Consider the following 19,260-nt stretch of genomic DNA (forward strand, 5'->3'; position numbering starts at 1 on the left):
GGAAATGTGATAGAGTCTTGTAATTGTGGAGATTGTAAAGGGACAGGAGTTTTTAGTTTTTTCCTTGACCCAAATCTGTGTTATTTTTGCTATTTTGGTTGTGATAAAGCATAATTGGGCTCCTCTTTGGGTGCACAAGTCTTGCAAAGAGAACATAGCATTTTGTTGAATAAAGCCAGTGCTTAGGGTGGTACTTGGAAAACTAGGCATTCCAGACAGCAAGAGTTCTATATCTCATTCCTCCACTTGGTCAGCTCAGCCTGCCTTTGTCTGCCTTGATGTGGTTGATTTGCATAGACTTGGCTGGCCAGCATGGTCAAAATAGGCATTGTAGAGCCAATCTTCCTATTAACTGTTATTTGTGTTTGCTTGTTTGTTTGACTGTTTGTGATTTGAAAGTCTGAAGGCAGCTCCCTTCTCTTTGTCTAAAGGTCTTTCCTGTGTTGGTTTTATTGATAGAGATTAATTCATGTTCTGGCTTCATTTGGTCAGCACAGTCTATCTGTAAGGAACTGTCTTGGCTAAACCAAAATGGAGTCCTTTTGTTGGCTTGATGTCTCCATACAATACAGTTGCTGGCTGCATGCTTTTACCAGCCCAAGCCATAACCCCATCTTCCTGTTGATTGTTGTTTGTGTTTGCTTGATTGCTTGTTTGAGATTTGGGAATCAGAAGGAGCTCCCTCCTCTTTGTCTGTTTCAGACCCTTTGAATTCATATTCCCGAGTGTCTTTGTTCCCTGTAGATGAGACTCACTGGCGAAGCACAGTCTGTCTGAATAGATTCCCTTATTCCTTTCTCCTATACCTTTCTTGAGCTCCATAATCCATGTAGGACCGAACATTCCAACTGTTTAAAATCAAAAAGGAGAAGATTCCTTTCTTCTTCTCTATTCTCCTCATTGTTTTGTTGTTGTTGTTGTTTTGCTTTGGTGACCTCTTTTTCCTTGTTGATTCTGTCTTTCCTATTTTCTGCACACTAAACATACTCAAGAGTTCTGTTCCTTTCGGCTCCTAGATGGAGAATTGGAGGAGGGTAGATCTTCTCATAGTTGCTTTGTTCTTTGGTCTTCCTTTGCTGTGAGTGTCACCATGATGCCACATAGCGCCTCCTGTTGGTTTTGGTCTGCTCTGTACAGGTTCACAGACTAGGATCATGGTGCAAATACCCCCAGTTCTTTTTCTTGGACTCTGCCTATGGGACCAGAGGCCAGAGGGACATAAGACATCCCCCACTGTCTTTTTGACTGGCCCAAATAGCCGTCTTCCACATGGCTGTGGTCTCAAAACCTCATCTTTTCCACGCAGTGGCCCTACAATGTCCTTATTTTTCCTTTTGCTGCAGACATATCCAAAAAAGCCCTTTTTGTTGTTCGTAACCTCTCTAGCAAGCCTCAGTTCATTCTGCGCTTTAGCTTTTCTGACTCAACTCTACATAAGCTCGCTATTTGTTTGAATTGCTCTTTGGTGATTTCCTCGTTTTTCCATTTCATTGGAACTGTTTGAAATTGTGCCTTAGTATCTCCCCCTTGAAAAACTCCCATCCATCTTGATCTCCCTTCTCTTTTAGTATTCCTGACCCCCAGTATTTCTCTAAGTTTACTAAAATCAGCTTTCTTTGTTAGGGCGTGGAAAGACGCGCTGTGTCCACCACGACCACCTGCAGAGTTGAACCACATCGACAGGATGCCAGGGAGAAGGAATCTGAAGAGATGTCTGCAAAGGTATTCAGGCCAAGAAGGAAAATATTTCTTCACCACTGCAAACGGCCTTGAGCTCCCAGCTTGAAAAATAATGACAAGAGCACTTCAAGCCTTCACTCTACATGAGGGCTTTAATAATAAAGTTACTTTGCCAACCAAACAACCATAACTGACACACTCTCTCAGAAGAACTGGCAGCATCAACATTCCATAATTCAAGTGCCAACTGTCAACTGCCACTGGAACTGTAATAAGTTCTGCTACAGCTCTATCTTGTGGTCACATACATGTCATTTCCTAAGATTCCTAATGTCTAGAATGCATGTCTGACTATACCTGGCTTCTCCATACCATTGTATAACAAGCTCCAGAAGTACATGGTCACTTCCACCTAAGGATCCCACCATTTGAACTCCATTAACTAGGTCATCCCTGTTGCTTAGGATCAGATCCAAAATAGATGACCCCCTTGTTGCCTCTTCCAACTTTTGGACAACGAAATTATCTTCGAGGCAAGTGAGCAATTTGCTAGACCTTGAGGATTTGGCTGAGTTTGACTTCCAGCAAATATCAGGATAGTTGAAGTCACCCATCACTACTACATCTCTCCTTCCTGAGTGTGTGGCCAACTGTTCTAGAAAGGCATCATCCAATTCCTCCATCTGACTTGGGGGTCTGTAGTAAACTCCCACAATAACATTCCTGTTGTTTCCCTTCCCTTTAATTTTTATCCAGATGCTCTCCACCTGGCTTCCAGGATTGATGTCCTGGATCTCTTCACTGGTGTAAATGCCCCTGACATATAAGACTATTCCTCCTCCTTTCCTGTTTGGCCTGTTTCTCTTCAAAAGGTTAAACCCCTCTATTTCTACATTCCAATCATGAGACTCATCCCTCCAGGTTTCAGTGATGCCTTTTATATCATATTTGCTTTGTTGTACTAGGAGTTCAAGTTCATCTTGAGTAGTAAGTAGTAAGTAGGTGGGAAATGGTATGATGCAACCTGCCCTGGGGATGAAACCAGCAAGGTTTCATTGGTGGCAAGACACCACATGACTTCACACAAGACCACCAATAAAAGGGAGAAGATGTTTATATCTCTAGGGTTTGGGTTGTTGTGGTCAGTGTCTGGTGGAGCACTTTGTCTATTTGTTTATAGAGCTGTGAGTATCCAGACGGCTGTTTGGTACTCTGTGTGATCCTGTAAATAGTTTGGAACAAGTGAATTAAAGCCCTCTTGTTTGAGTGAGAGCCTTGCTGTCCAGCAGTGTTTATTTCTGCAAGCCGGGAGCTCAAGGCTGAAGCCTGTGTGGGAGGAATTTTTCCTTCTCTACCTGAAGCCTTTGCAGACGTCTCTCCAAGAGCCTTCTCGTGGCGTCCTGCCTGCATGGATCAATTCTGCACGTAGTTGTAGTGGACACAGCACATCTCTCTACGCCCCAACAAGGGTTATGGGCCCAGTGTCCACATGGACAACGCTTGAGAGATCGTGAGAGATCTAGTTCTGCAAGTGGTGAACAGTTTTTGGATTCCTGGAGGGCTGAAGAGAAAAGTCCTGGAATGGAGTGAGTTAAGTGTGTATTCTCACTACCTCTGTTGTGTAAGCCTTATCTCACTTTGAGTGACTTGGCAGCCTGCCCAGGCCATTGGCTGTTTGCTCAGATGTCCTTCTGCAGCTGTTTGTTTGAGAAACACAGTGCAAGGAAGATGGACTTGTGGGACTTTTTGATGGACAGCCTTCAGGGAGTCACCAAGGCAGTGCTGAGCTTGGTGTTTGTCGCATCTAGGATCCTGGAAGAAGTCCAGAGGAGAGACTGTGAGCAGAGATTCAGGGAGACAGCAAAAGCAAGCTGGAGACCAACCTCGTCCTTGCCCAAGGAGGGAAGTGCTGCTATCTGCAGGACAAGGAGATGTTCCTGTGGGGAGACTGGACATCTGAGAAAGAACTGTCCCAGAGTCTCTGCAGCAAAGAAAGGACGGTCCTCACACAAGAAAAAGCCCCAGGAAGGGGAGGGTTTTTTTTCTTCTGTGGAGGGAATTATGAGTGGGAAAAAGGACCTTGCATACATTAGGACCATACCTTAGTGTAGAGACATCACAGGCCATGGGTCCCCTTTATTTGCTGCCTGTGCAAGTTTTTTTGTCTCCCACTTTTGGGTCCTTGCACTGTTTGTCTTGTTCCCTCTATGACAGTTTGACTATTTTCTCCAGCCCTTTTGCCTTCCAGAATACTGTCTCCCTCCCCCACATAACTCAGTTTAAAGCCCTCCTGATCAAAATTTTTGAGACTATTGGCAAAAACGTTTTTGCCAACTGGGGTGAAATGCAATCCATCCCTTGCCAGAAGTCCCTACTCATGGAACCTCAGACATGATCCAAAAATCCAAATCGTTCTTGGCGGCACCATCTGCGGAGCCAGATATTCACCTCTGCTATTTTCCTCTCCTTCCTGTGTCAGGACCATGTGGCACACTTGGCCTAGAAATGACATGCATATGGCCACTAGGTGGAACTGGTGCAGAAGTAACTAAAGTTCAATTGGCAGGTGTGTATGAGTCAGCATTGGGAAGCTGTGAATCATGGGACATCTGATGCAACATGCAAGTAGGTGAAGTCAGCCAGGGGTGCATCATGGGAAATGGTATGATGCACCCTGCCCTGGGGATGAAACCAGCAAGGTTTCATTGGTGGCAAGACACCACATGACTTCACACAAGACCACCAATCAAAAGGGAGAAGATGTTTATCTTCAGGGTTTGGGTTGTTGTGATCGATGTCAAGCGGAGCACTTTGTCTATTCGTATAAAGAGCTGTGAGTATCCAGACGGATGTTTGGTACTCTGTGCGATCCTGTAAATAGTTTGGAACAAATGAATGAAAGCCCTCTTGTTTGAGTGAGAGCCTTGCTGTCCAGCAGTGTTTATTTCTGCAAGCCAGGAGCTCAAGGCCTGCGTAGGAGGAATTTTTCCTTCTCTACCTAAAGCCTTTGCAGACATCTCTCCAAGAGCCTTCTCGTGGCGTCCTGCCTGTGTGGATCAACTCTGCACATGGTCATAGTAGACACAATGCATCTCTCTACGCCCCAACAACCTGGACCATGCCCTCCGGATAGGAGAAGAGATGAGATGACAACCTGTGCATCCATCTCTTTCAACTTCCTACCCAAAACCTCATAACCCCCTATGATATCCTGAAGGCTGTGCCTTGCAGTATCATTGGTTCCCACATCAACCAAACGAAAGGGACAATGGTCAGTAGGCTTGACAAGTCTTGTCAGCCTCTCTATCACATCATGGATCTTTGCCCCAGGGAGACAGCATACCTCCCGAGACATCTGGCCAGGTTCACAAACCACTGGTTCAGTGCCTCTCAGCAAGGAGTCCCCCATGACCACCACACACCTCCCCTGAAGCTTAGCAGCAGCTGTTTCCTTTGGTGGTACTCCCAGGGTCCCCTGCTCTGTCCCCAAAGTCTGTCCCTGCTGCTGTTCCTCATCATCCTTGATAGAGAGAGATTCAAATCAATTCTGCAGCTGCAAGCTCACAGAATGTTCCCTGTTTCTCTACTTCTGTGTGTGACATTCCTCCAACTATCTACTTCTATTGTGCTCCTCCCCAGCAACTTCTTCTGTGTGTTTACCATCCAGAACCATCTGGTCCGTTCTGGTCAGGAAAACCTCTTGCTCCCTATGATGCTGAAGGGTAGCTACCTGGGCCTCCAGCTGCTGTACTTTCTCTTCTAAGAGGGCTACCAACTTGCACTTATTGAAGGTGAAGTTCCCCACATCTGTGGGCAAGAAGACGAACATCCCACAAGTGTTGCAGGTGACTGCAGCAGGTCCCTCAGTGTCCATACTGAAAAGTCTTAAGGAGGCACTGAACAACATTGTGGGCTTCCCCTGTTTAACCCCTGTGGGCCTGGCCTTTTTCCCAAACTCTGTTAGTGAGCTCAATCAACTGGGACTCTAGTTATATACCGAGCTTGTGGCTAACTCTTTCCAGAGGCAAATCTCTGACTCACTTCCTCTGAGCAAGTCACCACAAGCCCCTTAAGGGAGTTGTGAACAGAAAGTGTAAAACTGAAGGAGATGTCCTCCAGCACTGTGCCCAGGTGACCTTCTCCTCTGTACTCCAAACCCTCCTTGAATATAAAAATAAAAATGAATGTGAAAAGAAAAGAAAAGAAAAGAAAAGAAAAGAAAAGAAAATTTGCGGGCCATTAGATGCACACCTCTACCAGTAGTTCTGTAGTATGAGTCTTGTAGCTCCTCCTCCTCCCAGTGACCAAAGAAATGGCTCACACTTTTAAAATTTTAAACTCTTGCCCAAACAAAGTGGACACAGAAAACCAGGGTCCTCTTTTTCAAAGAATGTCCCAGAATTCCTCTGCCTGCAGTTCTGTAGAATGAGTCTTCTCGCTCCTCCTCCCACCTAATGACGAAAGAAATGCCTCACACTTTTAAAATTTTAAGCTCTTACCAAAGCAAAGTGGATAAAGAAAATCAGGGTCCTCTTTTGCAAAGAATGTCTCAGAATTCCTCTGCCAGCACTTCTGCAGAATGAGTCTTCTAGCTCTTCCTCCTCCCAGTCACCAAAAGAAATGGCTCTGACTTTTAACATTTTAAGCTTTTACCAAAGAAAAATGGACACAGAAAACCAGGGTGCTCTTGGGCTTCTCCAGTGTGGTAGCAAGGTTAAAATTTAGAATTTTACTTATGCTCAGAAGTTAAACATTATAGTGCTGAAATGAGAGCAAAGTTTGTTATTCAGGTCACGACAAATACTCAGTTTTGGAATGTAAACAACTCTGAATGTCAGTGTCCTCTCCTGTGATCAAGCTTTTCAATTCCACGCCTGATGGTGCTCCATGGTCATACATCCAGATGCCTTCCTTGTTGCTGCCTTTCCAGAGGACAAGTTCCAGATTCTTGCTGCTGTTGGCTTTTCATTGCTGTTTTCCAAAAGCTCATTGCCTGCATCCAAGTGTTCTACATATGGAACTACTCGCCACTGCCATCTCATGGACATTGATTATACTTCCAGGATGCTGGTTCACATACATGGACACTGCTTGTCAAGGAATTGTTCCCTGCAAGTCTATGCTGTCCATCTTTGTAAACTTATGGACATTGTTGTTGCCTACATCACCATGTCATGTTACATTGCCACAAGTTATTGTGAATGCCCGCATTGTTCATTTGTTATATTGCTTTACACTGCCGTATGCCACAGGTCTTTTATACATCTAATGTCTGTTAATTGCCTGACATTCTCGAAAGTCCAAGATTGCCTTTCGCGTGCCTTAGACATGTTGCAGAGATGTCCACAATCCAACTAAGGTTTACTATATCATTGTTCTGGTAAATTGGTTCTGTCCACTCCAAATGGTAGTCTTAACTCTTCCCAAAAATTGCACCTAAGTTTCTGAGCAAGTTTGTTATAGACTCTGTCACACACATACAAGCCACCAGCTGGTTTGGATTTCTAGACTTTGCCTTGGCTATTGAGGCCACACTATTAAACTCATTGGACTCAGGTTGCTCCATATGCATTTATGGATCACTTTCTTTATCGCTTGCACCTCAGATTTCATTATTGATTGTTTTTCATTATTGTCTATACTTTTCCTTGATTGCTTTCATTGTGTTTATGTGTAAATGGGTTCCAGATGAATGATGACCCACTTCCACAACTCAGAGGCACCAGTATTTGTGATGCTTCCTGTAGAATGGCTTTTCTCTTATTCACATCCACAATTTCTTCTGAGGGAAAGGTTAATTTGAAAAATATTAATCCCCACACAGGTATGGGTCTGAACAATTTTCGAGGGGGGGACTGTTAGCCAAAGTGCATTTTTCTGAATTTTGGTGTGTGTGTGTGTGTGTGGTATTTCACATGACCCCACATGTACCCTATAGATGACCCCAGTACCACCTGGACAGGTACTGTAGGTAACAGCAAGGCCAATGGGAAAATCCCATCCCAAGACAGGAAGGCAGTTTGGGAATTACAAATGGGATTGTCATCACCTCCATAATCTGAAGAATGGGCAATGATTGCCTATATGTCTCACCTGATGGGCCAGCTAATGACTTAACTCCCTTCCATTTCCCTTGAATATGTAGGTTGTTTTTTTTAATACAATATACATACATTAAAACAATACAATACGATACATCACAAAACTGAGATTATTCAATACTTATTTGAATCATATAAAGAATACTTTTGAATCTTCAATGTTACCTCTACCAAATCAAAGTATAATATTATAAATCCCATATTTCTGGGGGGGGAAATTCTTATAGAACTACATAATCTCTAATCATGTTTAATTGTTTTATATAATTGTATAATAATTATATTGCTTTGAGCATAATATCTTATATCACTATTGGCTATATACTTAACTAAAATATAACAACATATCATAACCTATCATAAGCAAACAAATCTTATATATAAGGTTAATTAAAGCTCCAACCTAATTTCTGATAGTATTTTCTAACATATTCCCAATCACTAATCGTATTATTTGTGGAATTGTTTTTCATAAGTGAGGTCAAGATATCCATATCCATATTTTCTCTAAGTTTCACCAACCAGTCTTCTTTCGTAGGTACTTGATTATTCCGCCAATATTTTGCAAGCAAAATCCTTGCGGTTGTTACCATATATAATAATATTCTTTTGATATTATTATGTAATTTATTCTCTATAATATTTAATAAGAAAATTTCAGGTTTTAAAGGAACGTTAGCTTGCAGTATTTCCGAAATTGAGTTACAAATATTAACCCAATACTCTTTTACTTTCGGACATTCCCACCAACAGTGATAGAAATTAGCATCTGAGTCACCACATTTCCAACAAGCACTCGACTTAGCTCTGTAAATAAGATTCAATTTCTTGGGTGTAAGGCAACAATGATACAGCATTTTAAAATAATTTTCTTTTAGATTTTGACAAAGAGTGAATCTATTTGTTAATTTCCACGAACATTTCCAGGTTTCTAAATCTATTGGTTTACCTATGTCTCTTGCCCATCTTATCATTACATGTTTTATCTCTTCTGATTCCAAATCACGTCCTTTCAATACTTTATAAAATTTCGAAATATTTGACCCTTTTTTATCAAAAAAGATTCTATCCAACTCATTACTTTCTTCTCCTATCCCTGGTTCTTTACGATCTTGGTTAAATCTTGAATATAGTTGATTGTAAGAGAACCAGCTTATATTTTTATTGATCTCTTGTAACTGTTCTAATGGTTTCATCTTAAGTTTCCAACACGTACCATCAAATTCCTTTATAGATAGATCATTGTAATTTAGCCATTTTTTCATACCATCTCTAGTACTATGAGATAACGCCTCATAGGAAGAGACCCACATTGGTATATTTCTATAGAATTGTTTCTTAATTTTGTTCCAGACGCTGAATAGGGCATGACGAATAAAATTATGTTCAAAATTTCTGTCAATTCTTACTTTGTCATACCACATATAGCCATGAAAACCATGTCGCATATTATTCTTTTCTAAACATAGAACCCGATCATTATCAAGCTTAACCCAATCTTCAATCCATTTTAAGCAAGAGGCATGGTAATACAGTTTAATATTTGGTAAAGCCCACCCTCCGTTATTCTTATCATCTGTTAAAAGTTTCCAGCTTATCCTTGCTTTTTTGCCCTGCCAAAGAAATTGAGATAATACTTTTTGCCATTTATCCAAGTATTTATCATTGGAGATAATAGGGAGATTTTGAAATAAAAATAAAATTCTCGGAAGTACATTCATTTTAATGACAGATGCCCTCCCCAATAAAGAGAGATTTAATTTCGCCCATTTCTCTAAATCTTTTTTTAAGTCTTTCCACAATTCTTCATCATTATTAATCAAAAGATCAATATTTCTTTTAGTAATAGTCACTCCTAAGTATTTAGTCTTCCTCACAATTTTAAGTCCATACACTTTCTGAATTTCTAGTTCTTCCGATTTACTCACATTTTTAAGAATAGTAGTGGTTTTATATTGATTAATTAGAAATCCCGAACATTTTCCAAATTCCCTTATTTCTGTTAATAAATGTTGCAAATTATGATATAACATATTAGATCATCAACAAATACATTTAACTTCCACTGGTTATCTTTTATTTTTACACCTTTGATGTTAGGTTTTTCCTTTATTCTATTATTAAAAACTTCGATGTACAACAAAAATTAAAAAGGTGACAGTGGGCATCCTTGCCTTGTACCACATTGAATATTTATAAGATCAGATCTTTCCTGGTTTATTATTATTTCTGCTTTCTGTTCTTTATATATAGCCTGTATCCAGGATAAAAAGTTATTACCCATGTTCATTTTCTCCAATATTTTAATCAAGAATGCCCAATTAACTCTATCAAACGCCTTTTTGGCATCAACCATAACCAATGCAAGCTTTTTATCACTGTGACATTCACAATAGTCAATTATATTAATTACCGTTCTTATATTATTCTTAATCTGCCGATTCGGCAAAAAGCCATTTTGATCTTCATGAATTGCATGTATTAGAATTTTTTTTGAGTCTGTCAGCAATAATAGATGTAAATATTTTATAATCCACATTAGTCAAGGATATCGGACAGTAATTCTTAGCTTCTTTTTTATCTCTACCTTCTTTATGTATTAGTGTTATCAGAGCATAATTCCAAGAATCAGGTATTCCTTCCTTCTGTATGTCATTTAACATCTCTCTGTAACGATTTATAATTGTGTCTTCTAGTTTTTTAAAGTAAGCTACTGAGATCCCATCAGGGCCGGGGGTTTTCCCCTTTTTCTGTTTCTTTATCGCATCTGAAATCTTCTGATTTGAGAAATCTTTATTTAAATTCTCTTTTTGCAGCTGATTAAGTTGATTTAACTTCGATTTCTCAAGATATGTATTCATAGTCCTATTATTACACTCTTCATCCTCCTTAAGTTTATATAATTCCTCAAAGTAGTCTTTAAATATCCTTTTCATTTGATCTTGCTCCGTGACTACAGTCCCTTTATCTTTCAACTCCGTAATCAATTTCTTCTCCTTATTCTTCTTTAATTTATGAGTTAACAATTTTCCAGCTTTATCTCCAAATTCAAAGTGATTTTGTTTAACCTTTCTTAATTTCATTGCTATTCCGTTATTCATCAGGGATTTTAGTTGTTGTTGTAATAACATCACCTCTAGTTTCAGCTTCTTATCACCTTTCTTTTTCCATTCCTCTTCCTTATTTCTTAGTTCTTCCACTATTAATTTCTCTTTTTCATAGGCTTTTCTTCTTTGTTCCTTATTTAACTTGATCATTATCCCCGTAAATAGGCTTTACTTGTATCCCAAATTACTTTATTTTTTTATGCCTTCAGTTTTATTTTCTTTGAAGAACAATTCCATTTCTTTACTAATTTTGTTAGCTCATCAGGGAGAGAGTTCCAAGTCTGCGGGGCCGAAGCAGAAAAAGCCCTATGCGCAGACACCGCATATCTCACATCGGGGACTCGCAAAAGTTGTCTCCCACCTGACCTGAGAGTGTAGGGCGTATTATATGGGGAGAGGTGGTCCTCCAAGTACTCTGGGCCCAAGCCATTTAGGGCTTTATAGGTAAAAACCAACACCTTGTATTGCGCCCGGAAGTGAATTGGCAGCCAATGGAGATCTTTCAATATAGGTGTTATGTGACTGGCCCTGGAGCTACCAGTGACCAGCCTTGCTGCCATATTCTGAACCAACTGTAGCTTCCGAGTTTGGTACAAGGGTTGCCCCATGTAGAGCGCATTACAGAAATCGAGTCGAGAGGTTACCAGTGTATGTACCACTGTTTCAAGGTCCCCCCCCGGCCCAGGAAGGGTCGCAACTGGCATATCAGCTGAAGCTGATAACAGGCACCTCTGACTGTTGCATCCACCTGAGGAGTCAGGTGAAGCGACGAGTCCAGAAGCACCCCCAGACTGCAAACTGTGTCCTTCACGGGAAGTGTGACCCCATTCAGGACAGGTGGACAAATTTCCTTCCTGGGACCAGGGGAGCCTATCACAAGTACTTCCATTTTCTCTGGATTCAGGCTGAGTCTGTTTTCCCTCATCCAGCCCATTACCAACTCCAGACAGGCATTGAGCGGAGAGATGCCCTCCCTAGTCACTGCATCAGTCGGAGACACAGAGAAGACTATTTGGGTGTCATCAGCATACTGATAACACCGCGCCCTGTGTCTCCAGATGATCTCTCCCAGCGGCTTCATGTAAATGTTGAATAGCATAGGGGACAAGATTGCTCCCTGAGGGACCCCAGATATAAGGGCCCTCTTATCGGAGCGACAGTCCCCCAGCTCCACCATCTGGAATCTACCTGAGAGGTAGGAACGGAACCACTGCAGAGCAGTGCCCCCGATGCCCAGGCGATCCAGAAGGATACCATGGTCGATGGTATCGAAGGCCGCAGAGATGTCCAAGAGCACTAACAGGGACACGCTACCCCTGTCCATGCCCAGACGGAGATCATCGACTAAGGCAACCATGGCAGTCTCAACCCTATAGCCCGCCCGGAAGCCAGTTTGAAATGGGTCCAGATAATCCGTATCCTTCAAGACCCCTTGCAGCTGGGAGGCAACTGCTCTCTCGATCACCTTCCCTAGAAATGGCAGCAGTGAAACAGGCCGATAATTATTTCGAATTAGGGGGTCAAGGGAGGGCTTTTTTAATAGAGGTTTTACAATGGCTGTTTTTAGACTAGATGGAAATCGGCCCTCCCTAAGAGATGAATTAACAATTCGGTGCAACATCTCTGTTACTGCCGTTCCCCCTTGAACTGCCAGCCATGAAGGACAGGGATCGAGAGAGCATGTCATCTTCCTAACGCTGCTGAGGATCTTATCCACATCCTCGGTACTTACAGACTCAAAGTGATCCAGTACAACTGAGTCCACGGAAGCTCTGGATGCCTCTACTCTCGATTCTGAACTAATAACAGCGTCGAGATCAGCCCTTAGCCGAGAAATTTTATCCGCGAAGAAGTTGTTAAATTCGTCACAGCAGGCTTTAGATGGCTCCAATATTGGGTTCAGGGGGGGAGCCAATTGAGTGAGCTCTCTCACAACCCTGAACAGCTCTGCCGGACGCGACTCCGCGGACGCAATACGTGCAGCAAAGAACGAATTCTTAGCTGCATCTATTGCCACTCCTTAGGCCTGCAAATGAGACTCTAGGAGTGTCTTCTTGGCTAAGTCCTGATGTGTCCGCCATTTGCGCTCTAGTCATTGCGCAGCCCGCTTCCTTGCCCTGAGATCTTCTGTATACCAGGGCTTTTTATTGGAAGCAGGCCGGAAAGGACACTTGGGAGCGATGCTGTGTATAGCCCTGGAGAGATCAGTATCCCAGGTGTTAGTCAGGACATCAACAGTGTCACTGTCAGTTCCAACCAAATAGCCCTCTAGGGCTTCCTGGAACCTATTGGGTTCCATCAGCCTTCGAGGGTGGACCATCCTAATAGGTCCGCCACCCCCGGGGGGGATCTGGGTGGTAGCCTTGATACTAGCCTCGACCAAGAAATGATCCGTCCATGACAGGGCAGAGATATTGGTTACCTCTGCCCATGGAGACTCCATGTCCGTACAGAAGATAACATCAAGTGTATTACCAGCAGAATGTGTGGGCCCTGAGACCAATTGGGACAGGCCCATGGCAGTCATGGTAGTCACGAACTCCCGAGCTGCACCAGTTGGAGCATGACTGGTCTCGAAGGGGATGTTGAGGCTCCAGCAACAGCTCCGCGACCAGCTGTGTCAGCTTGGCCAGGGAGTCTGTTAGCGCACAGGATGGCCTGTAGACCAACAGAATCCCTAAACTGTCCCTGGCCTTCAGGATCAGGTAAATACACTCAATGTAGTCAGTCTGTCGCACATGGTTCCTGGTCCAGGGAAGAGTGTTCTTATAAATCAAGGCAACACCCCCCCCCCCCCGCCCACTTACCCTGTCTCTGCTCCTGTGCAATGCCAGGTCTGTTAGGAATAAGACCAACATAATATACGATCTTTTGGAAGATAAGAACTGTGACCTGGCTTGCATTACCGAGACCTGGCTTGGGCCTGAGAGTGAAGCGGTGTGGGCACAGGCCCTTCCTGCCGGGTACTCGGTAATGCAAGCCAGGTCACAGTTCTTATCTTCCAAAAGATCGTATATTATGTTGGTCTTATTCCTAACAGACCTGGCATTGCACAGGAGCAGAGACAGGGTTTGTGGTTCGGCTGGACTGACCCTCAGACCTCTTTGGCTAGGATAGTGGATGGAAGGAGAGATAGACATTACGCATCGATCCCGCCTTCCCTTACGAAATGTCTCCACTCTCCTACCGCTATATCCTCCCTTGCCCCGCACTACTCGAATAGGGGCTCCGCTTACCACAGTCACACCTCCCGCCTTTTCATCAACCCAAGTACATCCCATGTCCATTCAATCTCCGCCTGACACTACACAAACACACACCCAGCAGCAACAGTCCCTTGCCGCCTTCCCCGGTGGTGTGGGGGGGCGTGTGGGGCGTCTCTCTGGGAGCCGGTGAGCCGGCTTTATGGAGGCCGCTCCCACCGGCCTCCCTCCCTCAGAGAACGCCGCCCAGCAGTGGTAGCAGGGCAGCAGCAGCAGCAACAGTCCCTTGCCGCCTTCGCCGGTGGTGTGGGGGGCGTGTGCGGCGTCTCTCTGGGAGCCGGTGAGCCGGCTTTATGGAGGCCGCTCCCACCGGCCTCCCTCCCTCAGAGAACGCCGCCCAGCAGTGGTAGCAGGGCAGTAGCAGCAGCAACAATCCCTCGCCGCCTTCCCCAGTGGTGTGGGGGGCGTGTGCGGTGTCTCTCTGGGAGCCGGTGAGCCACTTTTATGGAGGCTGCTTCCACTGGCCTCCCTCCCTCGGAAAACGCCGCCCAGCAGCGGTAGCAGGGCAGCAGCAGTGAACATCTAGAAGGCAATTCCATAATCAAAAAAAGGCAACATGGGTTTCAGAGAAACAAGTCATTCCAGACAAACTTGATCTCATTTTTTGATAAAATTATCAGCTTAGAATAGAATCATAGAATCATAGAGTTGGAAGAGACCACAAGGGCCATCCAGTCCAACCCCTGCCATTCAGGAAATCCAAGTCAAAGCATCCCTGACAGATGGACATCCAGCCTCCGTTTGAAGACCTCCAAGGAGGGAAACTCCACTACACTCCAAGGGAGTGTGTTCCACTGTCGAACAGCCCTTACTGTCAGGAAGTCCCTCCTAATGTTGAGGTGGAATCTCTTTTCCTGCAGCTTGCATCCATTGCTCCGGGTCCTAATCTCCTCAATATGACATCCCTTAAAATATTTAAACAGGGCTAAACATACCCAGCTCCCTAAGGCGTTCCTCATAGGGCATGGTTTACAGACCTTTCACCATTTTAGTCGCCCTCCTTTGGACATGCTCCAGTTTCTCAATGTCCTTTTTTAATTGTGGTGCCCAGAACTGGACACAATATTCCACGTGGGGCCTGACCAGAGCAGAATATAGTGGCACTATTACTTCCCTTGATCTAGACACTATACATCTATTGATGCAGCCTAAAATCGCCTTGGCCTTGTTAGGTGCCGCATCGCACTGTTGACTCATGTTCAACTTGTGGTTTTCTTGGACTCCTAGATCCCTTTCACATGTTGTCTCCTTAAGCCAGGTGTCCCCCATCCTATATCTGTGCATTTCATTTTTCCGCCCTAAGTGCAGTACCTTACATTTCTTCCTGTTGAAGTTCATTTTGTTAGCTGTGGCCCAGCTTTCTAGTCTATTCAGGTCATTTTGAATTTTGATCCTGTCCTCTGGAGTATTAGCTATTCTTCCTAATTTCGTGTCATCTGCAAATTTGATAAGTATTCCCCCAATTTTTTCCTCCAAGTCATTGATAAAGATGTTGAACAGTACTGGACCCAGGACAGAGCCCTGTGGGACCCCACTGGTCACTTCTCTCCAGGATGAAAAGGTGCCATTGTTGAGCACCCTTTGGGTTCGTCCAGTCAACCAATTACAAATCCACGTAACAGTTGCCTTGTCTAGCCCACATTTTACTGAAATCAAGATATATTATATCCACAGCATTCCCTTCATCTAACAAGCTGGTAACTTTATCAAAGAAGGAGATAAGATTTGCCTGGCATGACTTCTTTCTCTGAAACCCGTGTTGACTTTTTGTGATTATGGCATTGCTTTCTAGATGTTCAAAGACTCTTTTTTTAATGACCTGCTCCAGAATCTTTCCTGGTATTGATGTCAGACTAACTGGCCAATAATTGTTTGGATCCTCTTTCTTCCCCTTTATGAAGATGGGGACAATGTTTGCCCTCCTCCAGCCTGCTGGCACTTCTCCTGTTCTCCAGGAGTTTTCAAAGATTATTGCCAATGGCTCCAATATTACATTTGCCAGTTCTTTTAATACCCTTGGATGTAGTTCATCTGGTCCTGGAGACTTAAATTCATTTAGGTTAAACAGGTATTCCTGTACTATCTCATTACTTATTTTGTGCTGAAATTCCCCTATTCTGTCCTCTGCTCCGTTATCCTCAGGTTGAGCACCCCTTGCCTTTTCTGAGAAGACTGAAGCAAAGAAAGTGTTGAGTAATTCTGCCTTTTCTCTGTCTTCTATTAGCATTTTGTCATCTTCTCCATACAGTGGCCCTACCATTTCCTTCTTCTTCCTTTTGCTGCAGACATATCCATAAAAGCCTTTTTGTTGTTCTTAACCTCTCTTGCAAGCCTGAGTTCATTCTGTGCTTAGCTTTTCTGACCTTATCTCTACACATGCTAGCTATTTGTTAGAATTCCTCTTTGGTGATTTCCCCATTTTTCCATTTCTTATACATGTTCCATTTAAAATTTAGCTGAGTTGAAAGTTCCTTAGTCATCCATCCTGGGTTCTTGCGACACCTCCGTTTTCTCTCTCTCACTGGAACTGTTTTAATTTGTGCCTTCAGTATTTCCCTTTTGAAAAACTCCCATCCATTTGAACTCCCATCTCTTTTAGTATTCCTGACCAGTATTTCTCTAAGTTTACTGAAATCAGCGTTCCTAAAGTCTAGAATGTGTGTCTGACTATGCCTGGCTTCTCCTTTCCACTGTATAACAAACTCCAGGAGAACATGGTCACTTCCACCTAAGGATCCCACCACTTGCACTTCATTAACCAAGTCATCCTTGTTGGTTAGGATCAGATCTAAAATAGCTGACCCCCTTGTTGCCTCTTCCATCTTTTGAACAATGAAGTTTTCTTTGAGGCAAGTGAGGAATTTACTAGACCTTGAGGATTTGGCTGAGTTTGACTTCGAACAAATATCAGGGTAGTCACCCATCACTACTACATCTGAGTCAACAGCTAACAAGGCCAACACGATTTTAGGCTGCATCAATAGAAGTATAGTGTCTAGATCAAGGGACGTAATAGTGCCACTGTATTCTGCTTTGGTCAGGCCCCACCTGGAATACTGTGTCCAGTTCTGGGCACCACAATTCAAAAAGAACATTGAGAAACTGGAGCATGTCCAAAGGAGGGCGACTAAAATGGTGATTTGATTGTGATTTCCTGCATGGCAGGGGGTTGGACTGGATGACCCTTGTAGTCTCTTCCAACTCTACGATTCTATGATTCTACGATTCTATGATTCTATGATTCTATCTCTCCTTTCTGAGTGTGTGGTCATCTGTTCTTGAAAGGCATCAACCAATTCCTCCGTCTGATTTGGGGGTCTGTAGTAGACTCCCACAATAATATCCTTGTTGTTTCCCTGCCCTTTAATTTTTATCCAAATGCTCTCCACTTGGCTTCCAGGATTGATGTCCTGGATCTCTTCACTGGTGTAAATGTCCCTGACATATAGGGCTATTTCTCCTCCTTTCCTGCTTGGCCTGTTTCTCTTTAAAAAGTTATATCCCTCTATTTCTACATTCCAATTATGAGACTCATCTTCTGTAAATTTCTTTAATTTTTGTAGACTTAAATACTTGGTTATTTTACAAATATTTTCTTTAGGTTCTTTAAACAGTTCCATGAAATATTTCAAAAATGATTTCTTAATGGCATTCTGAGTTGTTAATAATTTCTCACCTTCTCTAATTGTTTTAATCATCCTCTTTACTTTTTCTCTCTTAATCTGATAAGCTAGTATTTTCCAGTTTTATTGGCTGATTCAAAGTATCTTTGTTTCGTAAATTTTTTAAAAAATTCCATTTCTTCTACCAATAATATTGAAATTTGTTTTTGTAAATACTTAACCTCTTGTTCAATTAAGTAATTTTTAGGATTTTTTTCCAATACATCTTCCTTTTCTTTTAATTCATTATTCAATTTCTCTAATTTTTCTTGTCCCTTTTTTTATTTCCGCTGCCTTTTTTATCAACCAACCTCTTATAACTGCTTTATGAGCATCCCATACTATTTGTAGTGAAGTCCCTTTGTTTAAATTTTCCTCAAAATATTTTTCTATCTCATCATTCAATTGCTTGGTCAGTTTTTCATCTTGTAATAATTGTGAATTTAATTTCCAACTAAACTGTCTTTTTCTTTCTATATCAAGATTTAATTGTACTGGACTATGATCTGAGAGAATTCTGGGTAGGATTTTGACCTCCTCAATTTTATTACTTAAGTAGGTTGAAATTAAAATCATATCGATTCTTGACCACATTTTGTGTGGATTGGAGTAGAAGGTGTAATCTTTACTGTTGCCGTTTTTCATTCTCCACACATCATCGACTGACAGGATTTCTATTAAGTCAAAAAATTATTTTGGTAATTTTCCCTGATTTTTTTTTTCAATTTTTTCTCTGAGAACCTATCTATTTCTGTATTTATTACTCCATTCCAATCCTCTAATAAAATTATGGAGTCCCCATCTTGCTGCAGAAGTTTTAATTTCAAATTTTTGTAAAATCTATTTTTATTTTCTAACGGGCCATATATCCCAAGTTTTAAAAGATCAGATCTCACCAAATCACATGGAGAAAGAAAACCATCTTTCCTCCTTGAAAGAGTGAGCTAGAATGCTTGGTAGATGAAGGGAATGCTGTGGATATAGTACAGTCAGCCCTTCTTATACACAGATTTTTTATACATGGATTCAAGCATCCACGGCTTGAAAATGTTCAAAAAAAGTATAAATTTCAAATATCAAACCTTGATTTTTCATTTTTATAAGGGATACCATTTTGCTATGTCATTATATTTAATGGGACTTGAGCATACACGGATTTTGTTATCCACGGGGGATCTTGGAACCAAACCCCAGCGTATAACAAGGGTCTACTGTATATCTTGATTTCAGTAAGGCCTTTGACAAGGTTCCCCATGACATTCTTGCAAACAAGCTTGTAAAATGTGGACTAGACAAGATAACTGTTACATGGATTTGTAATTGGTTGACCGGCCGAACCCAAATGGTGCTCAACAATGGCTTCTTTTCATCCTGAAGAGAAGTGACTAGCTGGGTCCCCCTGGTCCCAGTCCTATTCAACATCTTTATCAGTGACTTGGATGATAGA

General features: G+C 42.4%; 1 protein-coding gene across 1 annotated transcript in view; it reads left to right on the forward strand.

Annotated features, from left to right (window-relative positions):
• IGFBP1 (insulin like growth factor binding protein 1) overlaps nt 1-19,260 on the forward strand; it is a 64,427-nt gene that overhangs the window by 34,687 nt on the left and 10,480 nt on the right. The window lies entirely within an intron of this gene.

Source organism: Sceloporus undulatus, chromosome 6 (genome assembly GCF_019175285.1).
Source record: "Sceloporus undulatus isolate JIND9_A2432 ecotype Alabama chromosome 6, SceUnd_v1.1, whole genome shotgun sequence".
In the NCBI taxonomy this organism is placed as follows: domain Eukaryota; kingdom Metazoa; phylum Chordata; class Lepidosauria; order Squamata; family Phrynosomatidae; genus Sceloporus; species Sceloporus undulatus.